The sequence below is a fragment of the Aphelocoma coerulescens genome, chromosome 9 (assembly GCF_041296385.1).
Source record: "Aphelocoma coerulescens isolate FSJ_1873_10779 chromosome 9, UR_Acoe_1.0, whole genome shotgun sequence".
Taxonomy (NCBI): Eukaryota; Metazoa; Chordata; class Aves; order Passeriformes; family Corvidae; genus Aphelocoma; species Aphelocoma coerulescens.
This window is the reverse complement of record NC_091023.1, coordinates 11,651,811-11,672,593: the sequence shown is the minus strand read 5'-3', so window position 1 is coordinate 11,672,593 and position 20,783 is coordinate 11,651,811. Positions and strand designations below refer to the sequence as shown.

The 20,783-nt window shown below is 39.8% G+C and overlaps 1 long non-coding RNA gene across 4 annotated transcripts; it reads right to left on the bottom strand.

Annotated features, from left to right (window-relative positions):
- Positions 1–336: 336 nt before the first annotated feature.
- On the bottom strand, positions 337–13,096 carry LOC138114909 (uncharacterized). Of its 4 annotated transcripts, none has more exons than XR_011152877.1 (4): positions 12,989–13,096; positions 9,850–9,922; positions 8,742–8,851; positions 337–3,250 (listed from the first exon to the last, which is right to left on the bottom strand). It is a non-coding gene; the product is annotated as an uncharacterized lncRNA (long non-coding RNA). The 4 variants fall into 4 exon arrangements; XR_011152878.1 differs by lacking the exon at positions 9,850–9,922 and adding an exon at positions 9,670–9,798 and having other exon boundaries at positions 8,742–8,813; XR_011152876.1 differs by lacking the exon at positions 9,850–9,922 and having other exon boundaries at positions 8,742–9,798; positions 12,980–13,096.
- Between the last annotated feature and the right edge of the window lie 7,687 nt (positions 13,097–20,783).

The following is a 20,783-nucleotide window of genomic DNA, read 5'->3' as shown; positions in this document are numbered from 1 at the left end:
TTGTGTTACCAGAATTTTGTAGAGATGGTTGTTTCCACCACTATTCAGGTTTCAGTTTGCGGTTATTCTAAATCTGGTCCTGTATTTGCAATGCAGTTAAGTGATACTCAGAACAGGCCACGTTACTCCAGTCTTCACAGAGACAGCACTTTTTTCCACCTGTCAGCTTGGACTTTCCCCACCTCCCTGTAGCAGGACTCTTCTAGTCTCTCTCCTCCTCTGATTCAACACTGGGCATAACAGGGCAAAATAAGAAAAGCAGCAAGATTTCAAATTATTTATGATGAAAAAAATATTAATAATTAAAAGTAGTTTTATTTTCTAGTATTTGTCTGAAATAATTTTTAAATTCCATTGCTAACATGGAGCTATGGTATTAATATAGTTTGCTTTCATATTTTTACATAGCAATTCAGTGATGTTGAAATGTTTACATCTCTAGAAGAGTTGTTCAGGAGTTGTGAATGTACAGATCAGACATCCTGTGTTGTTCCTGACATTCTGTGACGTTTTCTTCACTGAACTCTTGATTTTAACAAGCACTAGAGCAAGGCGGCCCCAGAGCGGGCGGAAAGGCCGGACACAGCAGCCCAACGCCGGCCCCGCGGTGGCTGCGCACGGCACCAGTGCCAGAGCTGGGCGGCTCCTGGGCAGCAGCAGCCTCCGCGCAGGGCTCTGCTTACATGTAAACCTCAGGCCAGTTCTGCTTCCCAAGCCATTACCTGGATATCATTCTCTGTGCTATCCTGTGACGCAGAAAATTTTTTCTCCCATCATACCTAAAATTCAGGGCTCATTCCAAAGTGGAACTCATTATCAGCTGGCTTTAGTTTTCACTCTCTGTGCAAACTGTGCTGTGCTTTATGACGACGGTGATAAGCTAAAACAACGGCCAGGCTGCAAACAGCTTATCTGCTGCCTGACCACAGAAGAAATTGGCAAGTGGTTGGGCTTATACTTCCCCTTTTTTTTTTTTTTTTTTTTTTTTTGTACTTCAGGTTACAAAGAGGGATCTCATTGGCTCATCTAAACTCAGTGCTAAATAAGCAGGGTTTTCTCCTTTTTCATCTGCTTGTTAGAGCTGCAAAAGTAAGACCATGTACACAACGCCACGGCTTTCAAATTTAAATGTCACAAGTTGTGCATGTCAATATGTAGTGAATGGTACAGTAATGCAGCAGTTACTGAAATTTTACCCTGAAGTACAATGTAACTTTTTTTCTAATCACAGCATTATGGGATAGGATTTTGGGATCCTATTAGTAGGAAATGTATTAGCATTTATTTTAAAATAATTTTTAGCTTCACAGATATATATCAAAGCTAAAAGCAAACATACCCTGAAAAGTTAAACATTAAAAGGCAAATGAACACCAGATTTGCTTTCCTTTAGTTTTATAATAATTTAAAAGCTGTCAATTAATTTTCTGGTGTATGTACTTATGAATGATCTTTTGGGGTTGACAATGCTGGAAAAATTTTCAATTAACACTTATTCTAGTTTTTCAGATTTCTATGTCTAAGTAGCCCCTCTAAAAATAAATCCTGAAAGACTTAATTAGCTTTACCTTACTCTAAAAGGCAACCTCTAGACTTTCCAGGGCATACAGTGAAAATGGGGAAGCAAGAGGTAAAAAAATATGCATGTCCTTCCTTCAAGTACAGCAATTTTAGTGGTCCTACAAGAACAGTGTATCAGCGTTTTTAGGTCAATAACTCATTGCTTTAAATACATAAACAAAAAGAATTAGTATTCCTATTTTTGACATATTTCAGAATTCAACAGTAAAAGGGACAAATTCACCAAAAACATGGTAGTTCACTAAAATCTTAATAAAACTTCAGTGTTTTAAATGTAAAGAATAAAGACAAAATAGTGTACATCTTTTCAGATATTAAAAACTATTCTGAAACTTGATTCTGCAAGTTGATTTTTCATTTGGAAAGACTGTAACTGGAGTTTATTGCTGTTACTTTCCTATCTAACAATAGTTACCTTCAAATGGATTCCATCATATTCTCTATAACCATCATTTTTACTACCAGTGAAAGTAGGTTTTCATTTCTTTTAAAATAAATCCTGTTTTAGATTTCATTTGGCAAACTTGCAGCATTCTCACATGCCAAGTCATATTCTTTCTTCTGTCTTGTTTCATAGCAAGCTTCATAGTAATAGGGTCATAATAACGAGGATATGAAAACAGTGTCATAAAACACTTTGTGCAGGAGTATCTAAGACTTTCTTCTTTATTTTACAGTGCTGACATACATAATTTCTTAGAAGGTGGAAAGTTAGAGTTTTACATGTAAGATCATGCACCTAACTCAGCAAACTAAATAGCTGCTGTGTCTTTAGTGTTTGCATGTGGTGAGTACGTGCACCAAGTATTTGCCTGTTGAATGGCTTGGTTTGCAGCTCTTTGTTTCACTGACCATAAACCACAATGTTAAAACACAGTGCAAATAACAAAATAAGAAGGGTTGTAAAATAGTTTTCAAGGTGTCTTATAACAGCTTTTATCAGAAGTAGCAAACTCAACTGCAGGCCATGAATATTGATAGTTTTTCTGGCCTTTTTATTTTAGCTATTTGAATGGCCATCATGTTTTTCTTCTCTGCAGAAGAGGCAGTAGTCAATTACAGTGATGATTATATGAACTACAATTAAAACAATTCCAGCTGCTCTGACAAAAGTAGCTCCAGGCAGAGTTGGCCACGAGATTCTGTTTTGAATATATCTTGAGGTGGTTTTTTTTTGCCTTCTGTAAGTAACAGGCAAATAGCTTTAAGCTTTGTTATAATCCAGGCACAAATGATGACTTGGTGTTTCATTGAGTGCGCCGGTGTTAAATACTATGAAGCTCAGCATATTCAGCGAGACACTGGTGAAGTGCCATCAAAGGAAAACGTCTTCTGCCACTTTCTCCTTGTACTTCAAACATTGTCCATATTAGAAATTGTGGAGTTCTCACATTAAGTACTTGTACTGTTTAACAGATTGCGCCAAGGTCACAGAAGAGTGAACAACAGAGCAGGTCATGGCACAGGAGAAAATACTGCACTTCTTTCTTCCTTTGAAAGCATTCTCAAACTATCTCTGGTATTAGCAACGTAAGTGAAGTAATAACAATGTAATCATCTGTTTAAAGGAATGGTTTTTACTACATTTTCTATATGTACTGATACTGAGCATTTTCCCTCTGATGAATTATTAAACATGTTCATGATCTTTAAAGGCAACTCCCAGGTCCTGTAAAATAAAAGCAAAACCCAAAGGTATCATAATTTGTACAGTGTGCTTGATGCTATTTCTTCCCACAACCATAAGCATGATTAGCAGCTGTTCACAATAAGGTAGGCTTGTCTGCACACAAGTAGATGATTTTACTGTAATCTTTACATGTGATATATTGTTTTTCATGGCTCAAAGAATATCATACTAGAACCTCTAAAGCATGTCCTTAACTTTCTTGTTTTGATGGTCATTTAGTGAACAGGTAAAGACAGAGTGTATGGAAATGAAAAGTATCCTTATAATAAGGATTGTTTGAAAACCATTTTTGATAGGTAAATTGATCACACAGTCACAAAACGGATGTGGTTGGAAGGGACCACAGCAGGTCATCTGGTCCAACCTCTCTACTCCAGCAGGTTCATCCCAGAGCACGTGGCACAGAATTGCATCCAGATGGTTCTGGAATGTCTCCAGTGAGGGAGACTTCACACACTCTTTGGGCAATCTATTCCAGTGCATGATGTCCTGCACAGTAAAGTTCTTCCTCGTTTTCAGGTGGAACTTCCTGGCATCAGTTTCTGCCTGCTGCCTCTTGTGCTATTGCTCAGCACCACCGAGCAGAGCCTGGTCCTTCCTCTTATCCCTCCCTGCAGAGACTCATGTTCATTGGTGAGGTCCCCTCTGAGTCATCTCTTTTTGAGGCTGAGCAGGCCCAGCTCTCTCAGCCTTGCCTCAGAAGAGAGATGCTCCAGTCCCCTCATCATCTTTGCAGCCTCCACTGGACCTGCTCCAGGAGCTCCATGTCCCTCTTGTCCAGAGGAGCCCAGAACTGGACACATCACTCCAGATGTGCCTCACCAGCGCTGAGTAGAGGGGCAGGATCACTTCCCTTGACTTGCTGGCAATGCTCTTGCTAGTGCACCCCAGAATCTCATTGTCATCTTGGCTACAAGGGCTCACTGCTGGCTCATGGATAGTTTGTTGTCCATCAGGACCCCCAAGTACTTCTCTGCAGAACCACTTTCCAGCAGGTCAGCCCCCAGCTGTCCTGGTTCCTGGGGTTATTCTTCCCCAGGTGCAGGACCCTGTATTTGCCCTTGTTGAACTTCAGATGGTCCTTCTCTGCCTATCTCTCCATCTCTGACCTGTCAAGGTTCTTCTGAATGGCTGCACAGCACACTGGAGTATCAGCCACTCCTCCCAGCTTTGTGAACTTACTGAGGAGGCATCTATCCGAGTGACTGATGAGTAAGTAAACAATACTGTGAATAAGTTAAACAGTACTGGGCCTAATACTGAACCTTGGGGGACACCACTAGTGCCAGGCCTCCAACTAGACCCTGTGCCACTGATTATGACCCTCTGAGATCTGCCATTTAACCAGTTCTTAATTTATTTGATACTACTTCATTGGGCAAAGCAAGAACAAACAAATAAAGAGAATAAGCTGCTCACTGAGCCTTCCTGATGGTCACTCGACTGGCAAGATGGGTAGTGCAGAGAAATAAACTTGCAATACAATAACCCTAATGTTTAAAATATATTAGCCTACAAAACCACTCTAGGATCTTTCATGGGTATTACATTTACTAGAAAAGCAGGGTTCATTCCTTGATTGTGTCTATCTGGCACTTAATATAACATAATCTGTGCTGAATGTTTGTTTTCAAATATCCAAACAGATGTCAGTTCTGAATGGTATTTGAGGTAAAATTTTAGTCAGCAGGATATTATTTTTTCATTTAAAGACAAATTGACTTTGCCAGTTGTCACTAGCAACTTAAAAAACCCTCACATATAAAAAAATATAAGTATAAATGTTATGTGCACAAAATCTTTGGAACTATTCTGTTGCGAGTATCAGTTCTCCACTGAAGTTTAGCTGTCTCAGAAACTTGTATTTCTGATATTTCAATGCCTCCCCAACATCTAACATTTTCATAATTTTATATAAATGCAGAATCTTTTAAATGCAGTCTTAAATGCTGGGTTTACTTGAGGTAACTTTTAATTTACTTTTTATGTGATTTCCAGGCATCTTTAGATGCTCCCTGCATTTTGACTAAAGTACACATTACTGAGAAGACTGAATTTAATACTTGAGAACAGAGACAAGCACTCAAAAAAAAAAAAAACAAAACCAAACCCAAGAAGATATTTCAGAGGCAAGGAGGATGCTGTAAATGATCTATAGAGAGTCTCAGGTTTTTCTATGTGACCATCAATTAAGAAAGCAATTGTGTACACAAATACTACAGTTTAAGCACTTCCAAATCAGTTGGCTAATTTCAGAGCATAAGTTCTGCTTTCAAAAGTCATATAACAACCTTGGTGGAAGCTTTCACTTTGCTCATGGCTAGCTGTCACTCAGCTGTTAGCCTTAGGCTTCCTCCTGACAAGGTTTCCAGGCTGCTTTGAAGAGCATGGTGACCTCATTTTTATTACAACGAAGACCAGCCTGTGCTTGGCTGTTGGGTAACATCAAGCCATAACACACACATACATATAGTTTCTGTCTTAACAAAACCCTACAGTAGATTTTCCATGGTCCACCTACAGTTTTCTTCTTCCAGAATACTTCTGAATACAAACAGCATATGAATGGGGGAGAGACAGCATCTCTTACTGCCTCTGCATGGTTCAAGAAGGTAACATAAAGTCTCCATAGATATGTGTGGCCTTTGGGCACATGGAGAAGAGATAAGCATTTAAAATTATTTAAAATGGGCTCCAAAAAGTCTGTGGAAAAATACAGAGTATAGGAAGTTTATTTATTTTGATGACTGTATCAGGGACAGACATTGCATGTGTACAAGCTTTTCACAAAAAGAGAGATATTAGTATTTTTCTTTGTTTAAGCAAAAGGGGCTGGTCACTGCAGCTTTCCTTCAAGAGGCTGAGTCACCACTTCCTGTCAACTTGTTAATACTAACACATCACTTCAGAGTTACAGCTCCAAAGCTTCAAACTACTCCACACAGACCACCTTCTGTTTGTACAGTGCACTCACTGAGCTGCAGTTCAGCAGTGTCAATACTGGTGTCTGGAGCTGTTTTTGAAGTGCACTGCAATATCACAAATCAGCCTTCTGGTCTCCTACTATAATCTGTTTAGCAAATGGCGCATTTAGCTACTTCCGCAATTTATATATATATATATATATATATGCATGGTGGGCACTCAGTCTCCATTTATTGTGCAAATGACAAACCCATTCAAGGGATGCACTGAATAATCAGAAAACTGCTATTGTTTTTGTTCAAATTCTCAGAATAGACATCATAGAATTAAACCTCTGAGTCCTGTGGTTGTCAGGGGCCCTAGAAAGTCAATATTATATGTGCATAAATAAGGAAAGCTTTGCTTAGTTATTCATCTATCCGTTGGTCATTTCCTGTGTATGGGCAAAAGAAAACAGTGGGTAAAGGGTCTTCTCTGCAGTTTAGATCCATATGCTGATTTAGATCAGTCTTCAAGGCAGGTGGTAAAATTTCAATTTATGAATTTTCACAGTTTTTGTAACAGAGTCATGGGGCCTGTTCACGCAAGTCTTTACCCACAACACATGTAAGTCTTCATCTTGCAGATTTTCCAATATTACAGAAGCTTAAAGAATGTTAACACTGAGTTTGATAGGAAGTGAAGCCTGTTTGTGCATCAGCAATGTTTCTACATGAAGCTAAAGCTTCATTTTAAAAGCATCACAGACTTCATTTGGAGTTTTTAATTAGACTATCTATAGAAGTAAAATTCTTTCATTTTAGCATTTACACAAAATAATAAACCCAGTATATATTAGTTGTATTATTTCAGGCACTGCTAATGGACATTACAATATCCATTATATTATGTTATATTGATAAATAAATTAGGAAAGGTTTAAAGGAAATTAAAATCAGATTACCACTCTAACCTGTCTTATACTATCTTCTATCATTGCTGCGTTCATTGACTTTCAAAACTCCATACTAATTTTGACTAAACATATTTGGAAATATTTAATAATCTGAAAGTAATATTTAGTCACTGTGGAAACAAAAGGATTTTTAATACTTATATATTTAGTGGCTGAAGTGGTCTGGTAATGCAAATTAAAAAGAATACACACCCAACAGAAGCAAACTCCCCCCCTCTCAAGAGGGGCAGTCCAATCTGGCATCCAGGACCTTGTATTCACCAATGTCTTAGGCTGTGTCTGAAGTGTCCTTATCTCAGGAGCCTGGGTGGCCCTTCCTGCAGCCAGGGATGCTGCTGTGTGACATGAGAAGGAGCTCCCCTTTCAGCAGTGGTGGTAGTTGTGACAGTACTGACTCTACACTGTCTGCTGACAGTGCCTAAAACCTGGCAGCTATAGGGTGTCACATGCTTCAACCCCTTTGTGCTTCAGAAGAATGAGGGTCTCCTTATTCTGACAGCCCCATAACATCTGACAGCCCCATATGGATGTCTTTGGTAACTCAGGACATTTTAAAAGGCACTGGAAGCCTTTATTTAGGAAAGTGAATTTCATCCCAAATAACACTGCATGAGCAGCCTGCTGCTCTGATTCTGGCCTGCTTCTAACTGTAATCCTGATATGAGAGAGACTTCGAACAAGGAAAAATGTGGATTGCAATGTGAGATGCTAGGAAGACATCACTTGCTAACAGGTCAGACTGATGTTCAGATAAGGTATTTCTAAACTGTCTATAATACCACAAAGCTGACTGAATCTATCCTGAAAAAACTATCCACATGGTGACAGAAAATGATGTATAATTCTAGCTAAAATAATGGACTCTCTTCCACTGAAGCCAAAGCGTACTGCTGGTTTCAATAGGACAGGACTGGTTTAAGATGGAAGTGTGGGAATTGATGCTGAACGCTTTCTAGTCTGCTGCAGTTTTATTCAGATTCATGAGAAAGAATGATTGTTAGCTATAGGTAAAATGTTAAGAAGATAGGACATATTCAAAAGTATTTTTGTTTTGTACCAATAATCAATTCCTGTATTTAAGAAATATCATTTGTAGAAGTTTCACAATACAAAAAAAGTATAGGAACATGCTGAACTTAAAGGACGAGAATGATGAACTAAAAATAATTCAGAAGTAGGAAACTTTTATAAGTTTGAACCTACTGAGGCAATATTTAAAGACATACATGACTCAAATCTTAGAGTGCAGACTCACTGAAAAAATATCAAGAGTAATTTTCAAATATATCTTGCAGAGTTTAAATATAAAAGTATATTTTCCAGAAATAGTTTTTCTTACTACTGAGAAGAATGATCTGGCGTATCCCCACTCTTTTGGTGTTTAGCCTACTGGGTATAGTTTTATTCTTTGAGCGTAACACAAACTGTAGTCTCAAATTCATCCCTTTACAGATAAGAGTTTCATGTAGGGAACTTAATTTTTAAAACAGATAAAACATCCATTTCAGCAGTACACTCATGCCTATCAAACCGTGATAATTAAAGGAATATGATGTAACTTGACTGTATATTCAAAGAAAATTAACTTACCTTGTATTTTGTCTCTGTTCAAATTGGAGTACTTCTTGCGTTTGTTTCCTTCTCTGTGTTGCTGAAATATTGCTCATTGTAAAAGAAGAAGAAGGGAAATTAAACAGAAGCTAAAATAGAGAAGTTACTTGGAAACCAAAATGTCTAGAATGTCATTACATATTTAGAATAATCGTACTTCTAGAAGCATTTACAGTTTTTTATGCCATCACAGGCTCAAAACAGTAATAGCAAGAAATAGAAATATTGTAATAAATACAATAACCTCCCAGCTATCATAGATTTAGTGTGGCCTAAAATTTTACAGAAACAGAAAAAGTACCAAATCTCAGCTCCCCTTACTTAGAATGTCATTCTCCTAATTAATTAGTTGTGGTAAAGAGAATACCTGTTAATGGCCTAAGACACATTGTACACAATTTAGCTGCTCTGATTCACAGCAAAGGGAACATATACAGTCATTGTCTTTTTGGTTTTTTGTTATTGGGGATGATATTTTATCAGTCTGTCAATATTCGTTGGGGTCTCAATATGTTTTCTAGCATTCCTCTCTGAAAACATTACTTTGGAAAAATCTTTCTTCCACCCAGGTAGACTAGAAAAAAAAAAATCTTTTGATATTTTTTCTTATGGCATGAATTATGTAAACTATTTAATTGCATGTAGTTCACTTCAACTGTCCCTTCAGCCAACTTAAACAGCTCAAAGGCAAGACTTCAAAGTTGTTTCAAAATTTTTTTAAGAAATGCCTAAAAATATTTCAGAAATAAAATATTGTAAAATGCTTTAATAATGGAATATTAGAAGCAATATGAGAAGAAATAGGGAATAGAATGGCCCATGGGAAATAGATTGATTCTTACAAGGTCAATACTCAGTAAGGTAAGTATAGACAAGCAGGATGAAGGGTGAGATTGAGTGAACATACCTCCTACATCAGCACTACCCATTCTTAGTGCTTATTATTCAATTCTGCATCTGAGATTGAATCACTGCTGTTTTTATGGAGACCTATAGTCTTCCAGGCCAGGAGGGTCAAGACAGCATCTTCTATGTGCTGTAGAAATAAATATATATAAATAACTATGTAACTGAAAAATTAACTCACCCTTAATGAAATATCATTCCTGGGACTCTCTTCATCACTTTTGAGAATCTCTAATGTACATAGTGAATTTTAACTGTGGAAACAAAACATAAGTGGCCTGGAAAATATGGGTGAAACAACCAAACTACCTCCATATTTTTCATGCAAATTTTGGTCTGAAGCCTTAGAATGGCAACAGCCTTTTCCCCATAGTAGCTGTCAATAACAGTCCTAAATAAGTAGCTGCAAGCTGGTATTCTGGGTAGAAAACAGCTGCAACCAGGGGTATCTGCACCAGTACCTTTTGTGTAATGACATAGTCACTGGGAAAAATGTGTCTCCCATCTTCTCTGACTTGTCCTTGAAAACTCCTCCTTTGCTCCAACCACCAGAGATCAGCAGGCAGAATTTCCTTTGGCTGGTTCTTCATGGTGAACCTACCTCGTGGTTGCCTCCATGCACAAGTACCTGCTGAATCTCACATTGCTACAACCCACTGCATTTTGTTGACACTTCTCAGACAGGGCTTGTAACTTAAAAGGGGCTGCAACATGCTTTCAGCAAGGCCACAGTGGGCTTGCTGGCTTTGGGCTTTTTTTGGGGGGGATATAATTGTATGGAATTGGGGTAATAAAATTATTCTAGTTGATGGAACAGATAGGACACATCTGAGAAGCTAAATTATTGCTGTTTCTGAGGGAAAAAACAAATATGCTGCTTATGACCAGCAGAGAGGGCCCTGCTCTGTCAGGTTATTGTCCAACTGAAGATTCTCAGGATACCATTTCTATAAGCCAGGCTCTGAGTGACAGTGAACAAAGACTGCAAAACGGGTAAGGAGAGTTGCAGCAACACACAGACATCTTTCAGCTAACATCCTACAAACAGCAGCTGCCAACAGCAAATTAGTTGATGGCTCTGTGCTGAGGCAGTGAGCAGGGTTTTTCACAGCACAGCACATTTGGGGTGTGCTGTAATTGGGGTTTGGTAGGTGTGCAGCAAATTCAGGAAGTGCAATTTGCACCTCCTTGTGCCAGAAACAGAATGAGTCAGATCCTTAAAGCTTCAATTTCAGCTTTGCTTCTGCCTCCTCATTGTTCTGACTAATACAATTATTTCATACCCAGCTAACTATGGTAAAAGCCAGCTGCATGGCCTCTAGGTTACAGCCAGCTCATGCTGGCGTCAAAGCTAAAAGACTCCCACAGATTTCAGGAGAGCAGCTGCAGGCCACTCCAGCTACCTGTAAGCAAAATTATTAACTGCACTAAGAAACACACGCATCAAGATACATTTAACAATACAACACACTCCATCAGAAGTCATTAGCATCTCAATTCTTAGGTGTCAAATTTGAAACATCTGAAAGAGGCCAGAAGTTCAGAAAGAACTAAGCAGATGGACAGACTTCTAATATATTAAAAAAGAAACTTAAAATAGGCAGCGATTTTAAATGTAAATCTAGTTCTCTAAACATAAGAAAAAAAGTCCTAGAAAAATGCTCTGTATGGTTTTCGCCCCAGATGAGCCCCAATTACAACACACCCCAAATGCACTATGCTGTGAAAAGTCCTGCTCACTGCCTCAGCACACACTCATGTAACACCGCAGGATCAGTGTCGTGTATTAGCTTGGAGTGACCTTGGTCCTGGGCAATGGGGAATATTGAAACCTCTGTCTTTCATGAGAGTCTGTGTACACCCACTGGCACTTTTAATGGTCAGCGTACACATTCACAGAATACAGGCTTCTTTCCAATTTATTTTATTACTTACTATAATTAAAGTATTTCAAAAACCATTTTTTACTAATGGGTAGGAGTTTTTTTCCTTCTGTTTGTAGATTAATTCTAGTAATTTGTGAAGAACATTGAGGGTGAAATTAGTTAAAATAATGTAACATTTAAAAGATTTAGTAACAGTTCTATTTCCCTGTGTTCTCCCATTGGAACCACGACTTGGCAATGCATTTTATAACTGTTTTTCCTTCTGATCTTGTGTAAGCCAAAACCTTGGTCTGACAAATGATATTGTGAGAACAGTTATCTAAAACTGCCTGGAGCTCTGGCAGAATCAGGCCAAGGGCCTTGATGCTAACCCTACAAAAGGTAATGAGGGTTGTTGGCTATTGGCAGGGTAAGATTAGATTTGGTTCTGTAAAGCTGTTGTAACTACAGAAAATTAAGAGCTCATGATTTAGTAGTATTCCTAGTTAGTCCACAACATTTTTTCTGAAAAGGTGAGGATAAGGTCAGTGGTGAGACCCAGAAGCTTCCCCACCTCTCCAGAAGAACTGCAGGGAGAAAGACCAGGGTAATTTGACACAGAGGTCAGACTTTGTGTGTACTTGCTGTACAGTATTCTCTAGTCTCAGAATAGTGCAGCTGACAGCTAGGATCCCTCCTTCCTAACAGATGTCAGGTGTATTTCAATAAATATCAAAACCATGGATAGCTTTCTGAGCCTGATGTGAAAAACAAGAGATTCTAAGGTTTCCTGCATGCAATTTGTAACCTCCTTAGAAGCCCCGATTATCCGCCTTGCCTGCCTATCAAGCACTACTCGCTTTTTGGGTCAAAGAGTCATCAAAATGGGGTCAGAGGACGAGCTCATTATTTCCTGTCTTCCCGGCAGTCTGCTCCCAGTGTGTTTCTTGGCTCCTCTATGACGCACATGGCATTGTTTGTGGAACAATGTCATGTTTTAATGATTTGCAAAGTACTATGAATCGGGCATATTAAAGATACTCAGCAAGCATTAACAGCTGCTTTTTAGTGCAGCGAAGTTTTATAGAATTTCAAGGATATAGACTAATTATGTGTTTAACAATAAGCCCCCATTATAGTGGCCTTACTTAAATTGCCCATCAAAACCTCAATAAACTGGCAATAGCATGAGAGAAATTAATATAGGATTTAAAAAATATTTTTAATCTAATGTGCTACATCGGAAGTAGCAGATGGATCTTAGCTAAAATACATAAAATAAATATTAAAAAAAAAAAAAGTATCTTTGCCAAATAATTAATTTTCCAGAACCCGTAAGGTGTCTGACCCCAGCGTGACCCGCTGCCACTGTGCTGGTGTCACCGGCGTAATTCCCGACCCCCACAGCCCGGAGCGCCTGCCCGGTGTGTCACGTCACATCAGCACCTGGCGTACCCTGCGGAGCTCCTGGCCGGCACGAACTGCGGCCGAAGGTGTTCCCGGTTCCAGCTCCCGCACGACGCGGGCGCGGCCGGGACGCGGCGCCTCCCGGAGCAGCCTCGCCTGAAGCGGCCCGGCTCTGCGCCACGGCGCCCCCTGGCGTGGCGGGTCCGCCATGGCGCCCCCGCCGGCCCCGCGTCCTGACGGAGCGGTGGCCCTAGGGCGGGATGGCGGGGAATACTGTTCCCACAGCGGCCCCACAGCGGGATGGCGGGGAATACTGTTCCCACAGCGGCCCCACAGCGGCCCCACAGCGGGATGGCGGGGGAAGGGGCTGCCGGAGTCGCCGGAACATTATTGTTTTTAGGGACAGTAAAACGTTGTGGTGGCTGCTCCTTGCAGGAAGCCTCATTAAAGTAATGATAGCTCCTCATTACAGCCGCATTACATTTCTGTCAAGAAATACATTAAAAGATACAAAGTGGCAGAAATGTCAGGCCAGCAATAATATAAGCTGAATAAACCTTCCCTTTTTGAATAAAACCTTGAGAAGAGGGTCTGCAATATTTAATCTAAAAGACAGTGCACCTGGTAGGCAGAAATCATCATCATCCCCGTGTCAGAAGCATGTTAACATTTCAGATCATGAACAAAAAGTGCTTCTAAAATGATGTTTGTAGAGGTTAATAATCATTTCCTTCCTTAACATGTAATAAAGTTGTATTAAAATCATATTTGCATTCCCTATTAATGCAACTCCACAGATGACCAATTGATTTAAATTAGAGAACATTTACTAGTTTGCTTTTTCCATTGCAGCTGCTGCAACAGCAGGACCAGCACCTCCAAAATCTGCCTGGGCCTCTGGCAGCACCAGCCACTGGAGCTCGAGTCCATTTTGAAACCAGGGCAAAGTGAACAGCGGGCTTGAATGAATGCCTGGGAGCCCACACCCTTGCTCTCCCTCAAATAACAATGTTTATTACATTCTTATTACACTGAAAGAAAAGCAAAAAGCGTTTGGGAAAACAACCAACATCTACAGGCTGGTGTGTGGGAGGACATTACAATGTTATCCTGTCTGGCAATCTTTTATTTCTCTCTCCCCATTTGATAATAAAAAGAGTGACTGGACAAATGTCCCTTTCACACTTTGCTCCTCTGCTTTTTGTTCTCTGTCACCCTCCCTAAAACAACACAAACTAACTGAGCTGTTTAAATAGTTTGTCACATTCCAGAGTCTGGGATGCATTTTTGCTAGCCTATCTCTGTCTGGACAGAAGTGCAGAGCTGCTGCAGCAGCCATAAAAGCACAAGAGGTCTTGTACGTCCCTCTGGCTCCTCTCATGCTGGAGGAGAATTACGGCTACGGATAGGAGTCCATACTGACATTTCTGCCACCTCTCCTGTGTCATCTCTCAGCACACTGTTCCACCCCCCTCTCTAAGTTTCTGTGCTACTGAAAGCAATTACAACTCGAGTGACTCATTACACCACAGGTCTTGGAATCACTCCCCCATACAAGAAAATAAAACCTCTCCCTCTTTTCTATGAGATCCACTTTCTGCTGGTATTTGAGTGAGACAGTGGCAACCCAAAACTGTCACCCAACACTTCTCCTCAAGTAGCTTTGTTATCCCTTAGTGATTTGGTTTGAAAAACAAATACACAAATTCAAATGAAATGGAATCAGAATGCTCCCAGTGACACACTCAGTGCAAGGCAGTGACTTGCAGGTGGGAAATCGCCTCTCCCTGAAAGATGAATACTCTGAAGCAACCTACATGTGCATCGTCTTTCAGATTCCCTTGAGCTGACAGCTTCCCCACCTACCTGTATGAAGTTTTATATGTCAACAATAAAGGGGAAAAAAAGTACTAATAGAGAAAGTGAGATAACAAAAACACAAAATAGAAAAGACACTATAAAGAAGCTCAGCAGCAGAGTTAGAAATCAAACTTTCCCCTGAAAACAGCAACAGGAATCTAGCCAAGAAACAATGGTCTTGGTACATTTTGGAATCTAGAAGTGGAATAATTAGAGGCACATCTTATTTAATCAGTAATACATAAGAAGTATTTTCTGCCATTCTAATTATGGATTTAGTCCTCTAAATCTTTACTCGCATAAGAAGTTTGTATTTGCAATGAATACTAAATGCCTGGAAGATGTTTATGCCGTTCTTTAAAAATTTGTTTATTAGGAGACTGAAACAAAGCAGTAGATTGTAGCATCTAATTATAAAAAAGAGGATACACATCACAGCCAAGTATTGTGGCACTCTCTTCTTTTAAGGTGAACACCACAGGAGCTGGAAACATTTGGATTAAAATAAAAAGGTTGTGATTTAGGTACATGTTTTTTAAACTGAGGATCCATCTGGCAAATACCAACAAGCAAGCTGCTCCTGCTCAACATAAGCACGCTGTATTTTACTTCTGAGATTAAGAGTTATTTTTAATCTTTACTGCTTTATTGTTGTTCTAAAAAGTGTCTAGATATATGTAAATGTTTACACACATAAGTATTTTACAATCCATAGAATCACTTTAAAAACAGTGCACTTGCAGAAAAATATTAATATGAAAACATATCACATTACAATGCTATTAATATAATATTTATGTTGTACATTAAATAGAAATTATGATATATTCTTGTTCAGAAAAGCTTTCAAGCTCTGACAGCATTATTTGAGGGTTTACATATAGAAAAACGGAAAGAAAACTATTTTATTATCCTCCACTAGAGGGAGAGAGTGCAGCTCTTGTTGCTGGGCAGATTCTGCAAACAGTTTTATACTGTCCCATTTAAAGCAATGATGTCACGTTTAGGGGGAAAAAGCCCCGAGCAATGTAGTCCATTATATTATGAAATATGAAGTAACTCCTAAAATACTAAATCCCTGAAATCTAAAATTTCATTGCTGCTAGGTTAATTTCTGGAACCAATACTACCCCATGTTGATTTCTTTAGACATGGATGTTTACATCTTTATTAAAAGATCAGAAATAAATAGCAAAAGTAACAGAAATTGTAATATTGAAAATCAGTTAAAAACAAAATGACCTATACTGTACTTTCCATTCTGTATTGGATGTGGAACATTCCTACAGGTACTGTATCATTTTCACTGCTTCCTTAGAAATCAGAGCATGATTTCTTCCACCCAACAGGTAACCCTTTGTCTCAGAAGCTCAGAGAAGTCTCACCTCCCCAACGACAATTTGACAGTAACTGTTCAGAGTGTCTATATTTTCATTTCACCTAAACACCCTGATGATCCCGTCCATGATATCCACACAAGTATCTGTCACTTTTAGTCCTCTGGACTCATGGTCCTGCTGGTTTGCAGTTTGTGGTAGGGTAAGAAAACAAGTGCTGGTGTCTGTGTGCCCACAGAACGTTTGGGAACTGCCCCAGCCCACAGAAACAGGAGACACTTGGATTAGCTTCAGAGTACTGAGCAGGACCAAGCTTCTTGTGTGTGTAAATGTCGTCTGGAAAGTGGGCACTGGATGCCCACTACCTGAAGGATAACCATGGATGGCACAGAATCGAAGGCTGAAATGTCGTTTTCATTTAAAACCCACAGCAGAAAGAGTAAAGAAGAAAGGCTGGGAGGGCTTAATATGTCAATTGTCAAAGCAATAATCTACCCCTGGAAGTGTAAGTGACCTTTAAAAGTTGCAAATGTTTCTTTATATACTGAGATGTGGACAAACTAAGCACAAGGCAAAAACTGTTCAGTTTGTGCTTACATAGATTTCAAAGGAAGCCCTCTATTTATGGTTCAATAACAAAAACTTAACAAGGAAACACAACCCAGGCATTAATACAACATTTGAATTTAATTTTGAAGTTTACAAGATGCTCACAAATAAAAAATCCTGTAAAATATATTTCTACTCTGCACTCCTGTTTATATTTATTTAAATTTTCTGAGGAACTGGAGGCAGTTCAATAATACATTCCTTTTCCATATCTCTGTTTAGGGAAAACTGTAGTTATTGATAGTATGAGTGCTATGCAGACAGAGATTGAAAAAAAACCAACAAAACAAGCGAGATTGGAACAGTTATTGAGAAAGAAGGAATGACTCTATCTCAAACACATAATGGCAACTTTTGTACAAATAGTTCTGGCTGAGCTGTCACAGGGATCTCGGTTGTAGGATCTCTGGGTTTTGTTGGCCTCATGCTGACATAAATAATTTAATTTATATTAGCTAGTTCAATGCTAATTTGACCTTGCTGGAATTTGCAGTTAATTTGGTATATTTGCAACAAGTGCAACCCACAACCAAGTCATGGATTGAATGCTCTTGAGATCTCTTACATGCACAAGTCTGACCGGGAGGAACTGACTGCAGTGGCAGTGTGAGTCATGTCGGAGGCCCCAAGTTCTCTCTCCTCGAATGGTACTTCAGATTTTCAGCCAGCTGCAGCCACACCCTTATGCTCACACATTCTAAAACCAGAAAAGTGAGATATCACCATGTGCAAAACATATTAGTGTTACAATCGCATTTAGGACTAATTGGATTTTTCTTGATAAGATAATTTATTTTACCCTCTCGATATACAACTTTGATTGCTAACGTACAAAACTGAAATTAAATAACACTGCGAAAAGGGACTGTTTTACCACCTCTTCTTTTGTTTTGTGAGCGTCATTCCTCCTGTGCTGTGACTTTCTCAATCAGGGAAATAACTATGACGAGTTGCAGAACGCACATTTTCCTGTGGACGTCTATCTACAAAATGGAAATGTAGGTTTGCTGTTGCTGCTGCCACTGGAGAACTTAAAAGTGTGTGGGTGGCAGCAGTTCAGTTCAGAAGTGGCAGTCACTGTATATACTCCTACCCATTCAATGTACCCTGCCAGCTCTTTACGCTTCTTCTCCAGCTCAGTGTCCTGTTCCTACTCACTTTCTCCCTTCATTCTTGCTGCATTTTTTGTGGCAGGATGAACCTGGCTCCAACCTCTCAAGTGACGCAATACTCAGTGTTGCTGGGGGAACTTCTAATATGAATCTTGACAAGTCACTGACAAAATAGCCCCTCCACTCTGAGGCAGGACTGTCAACCTCTGCAGCATCCCCATCTGCTGAGAAACATCCTTTGGTCCTTTTAATACACTCCAGAAAACTTTCACATCTCTCACAGGATATACAGAAGAGTTTTTACACAATTTAATTGAAAGAGGATAGCCTTAGATTAAATACAACATAAACATTTTTCCCTGTGAGGATGGTGAGGCACTGGCAGAGGTTGCCCAGAGAAGCTGCGGCTGCACCATCACTGGAAATGATCAAGACCAGGCTGAATAGGGCTTTGAGCAATTTGGTCTAGTGGGTGGTGTTCCTAACCACAGCAGGGGGTCTGAAACTACATGATCTTTAATGTCCCTTCCAACACAAACCATTCTATGATTCTGCACTGTCCTCCTGAAGGATCTAAGGAAATTGGACAGGATCTCCTGTACCTGTAGCTGCTGTAATGCATCAGCTCTTGGAGAGAGAAGAGAGAAGACAGAAAAGACAAGTAGTTATTCTCCAAATGGAAATCTCCATGCCAGCAATAATAAAAATATTGCTCTTTCCTCTACTTTTGAATTCCATTCCTATGGTCTATCCTCAGTCTTGGGTGAACTTGAAGATAGCAAATTAGTTCATTCTTTCCCATTTGAATAAGACTCTGCAGCTATCATAGGAGTAGGCAGGGGGATTAACGAAAACATTCATATTTGCTCAGAATATTGTTTGAGAATGTTGTTTTGTGGTGAATCCACCAAAGATACCAAGGATTCTCTGCAGACAGACAGCGGGAAAACAAGAAAATATGCATTATTTCTGTTTGGCAGTCTGGAGTTACCAAAATGAAGACAGGGCACAAACTTTTAGGGTGTCATAAGAAAGCTGTGCAGTCCCTATGCCAAATGAAAATATTAAGCTGGGTTTGTTTTCCTTTTTGCCTTTTTACCCAGCACCAATGTAGCATGCCCTTGCAAATATACAGAATTCTTCAGTCACCCAAAGAGACTCATAGAAGAAAGAGGAGGCAAAATGTATAAATACCATAAATTATCTTTCCTTTTAACAGTAACTGTGTAATGAAGAATTGGCCAGGTCATTTGGTGATACTTTGTACTGGGTAAAAGTTCAGCGATTCAGCAAAATTGGGAGAAGGACTCTTTTTCTGTTCTGTATCTTGGTGCTGCAGAAACCAAGCTCCTATTTCAAACCTTTCCTTCCTCATCAACCACTGCAGCACTACCACTTCATTGGAAGCAGGGTGGCAGTTTAATGAGAGCTTTAGGGAGGAGAGTGATCAGCACTACAGCAATAGTAGAGGAAAAGTGCTGGGAAGAGAAATAGCACTTTGTATTTTCATCACTACACATTTCCAGAGGGCTGAATGGTCTATAAGCTCTACAGCACAGCTTCCATTTTGAACAATGGGGATTAAGCAAGTGGTTGAAGCTGAAGAGTATGGTCTGAATGAATGAATTGCTGGGTTAAAACTGGGTGGAATCCTGGGCTTGAAGTGTAAGAATCAATGGGTTGATGTTTAGTTGGTGGCCAGTACAAACAGAACACTCAGGAGTCAATACTGGTACCATAATTGTTCATTACCTTGATTGTAACTTGGATAATGATACCTGCAGCAGATTTTCAGACAATACTAACTTAGAAGGGGTGATTTGCAAACCAAACAGTGGAGGTTCAGTTGAGAGGCCTCTGAGAAACTTAAAAACTGGGTCAACAGAAACCTTACGAAGTGTACTGAGGAGTGCAAAGGAACACATGGGGTTGAATAGTGCCAGGAACCAGTGCAGGCTATCAGAGCAGCAGCAGCAGCTGAAGAGCATGTGCTTGTCACAGCGGACACTAAGTTGAACATGAGCCAACAGGGTGTTTTCATTGTGAATGAAGTGAACCACAGTCTGAGCTACATTAGGAAGGGAGCATGGACAGCAGATGAACAGAAATTATTATTCCTCTGTATTTAGTGATAGTGAGTCCACACCTGAGATAATGTGTCCTGTTTGGGGTTCCCCAGTTCAAGAAGGATGTTGAAAAACAGGAGAGGGGCATGCAGAGGGCCAATGAGATGGTAAATGGCCTACAGCATACCACTTGTGTAGAGATGTTGAAGAAGTTGGGCTTGGTTTGCCTGGCAGAGAAGAAAATAAGGTGATATCTGTCAACAATCTAAAACTAGATCTAAATCTAAAAAGGGGAGTGGCAAAGATCATTGGGCTGGATTCTTCTCAGTGGTAGTGAATGGCAAAACCAGAAGGAAAAGTCACAACCCAAGTCCTTGAAGTTGTGATGCATGTGGATCCTTGTGGATGCATGCGGTTTTGCATGGCTGGTGCCACACAGGAACATACTGCCCAGAAAGGCTGGCCAGTCTCCATCTTTGAAGGCTTTCAAGGGCCTGCTTCCAGTGGAAGGCTGGACAGGGTGGACCCTAGAGATCCCTTCCAACCACCACTTCTAGGACTATGCTACCACAGTGCCCCCCAGACAGTAAAGGAAATTGAATTATCAATTCTTTCTACTTCTGCTTTCTTCCCTCTCTCCCTCCATTCCTCTTTCCCTTGAAGTTATATTATGACATCTAATTACCATTATGTTTAAGGGACTAGTAAAACATCCTTCCTTTTCAGTTGGGGTTACTCTGCTTGCCATCCAAGCATTTTACACAGTTAAGATTTCTAAGGCACCAGAGTCTGTCAGACTTTGTTTACATCTTATTTTACTGGATCAGGCATCTTATTCTTAGCTAAAAACTGCAGACTT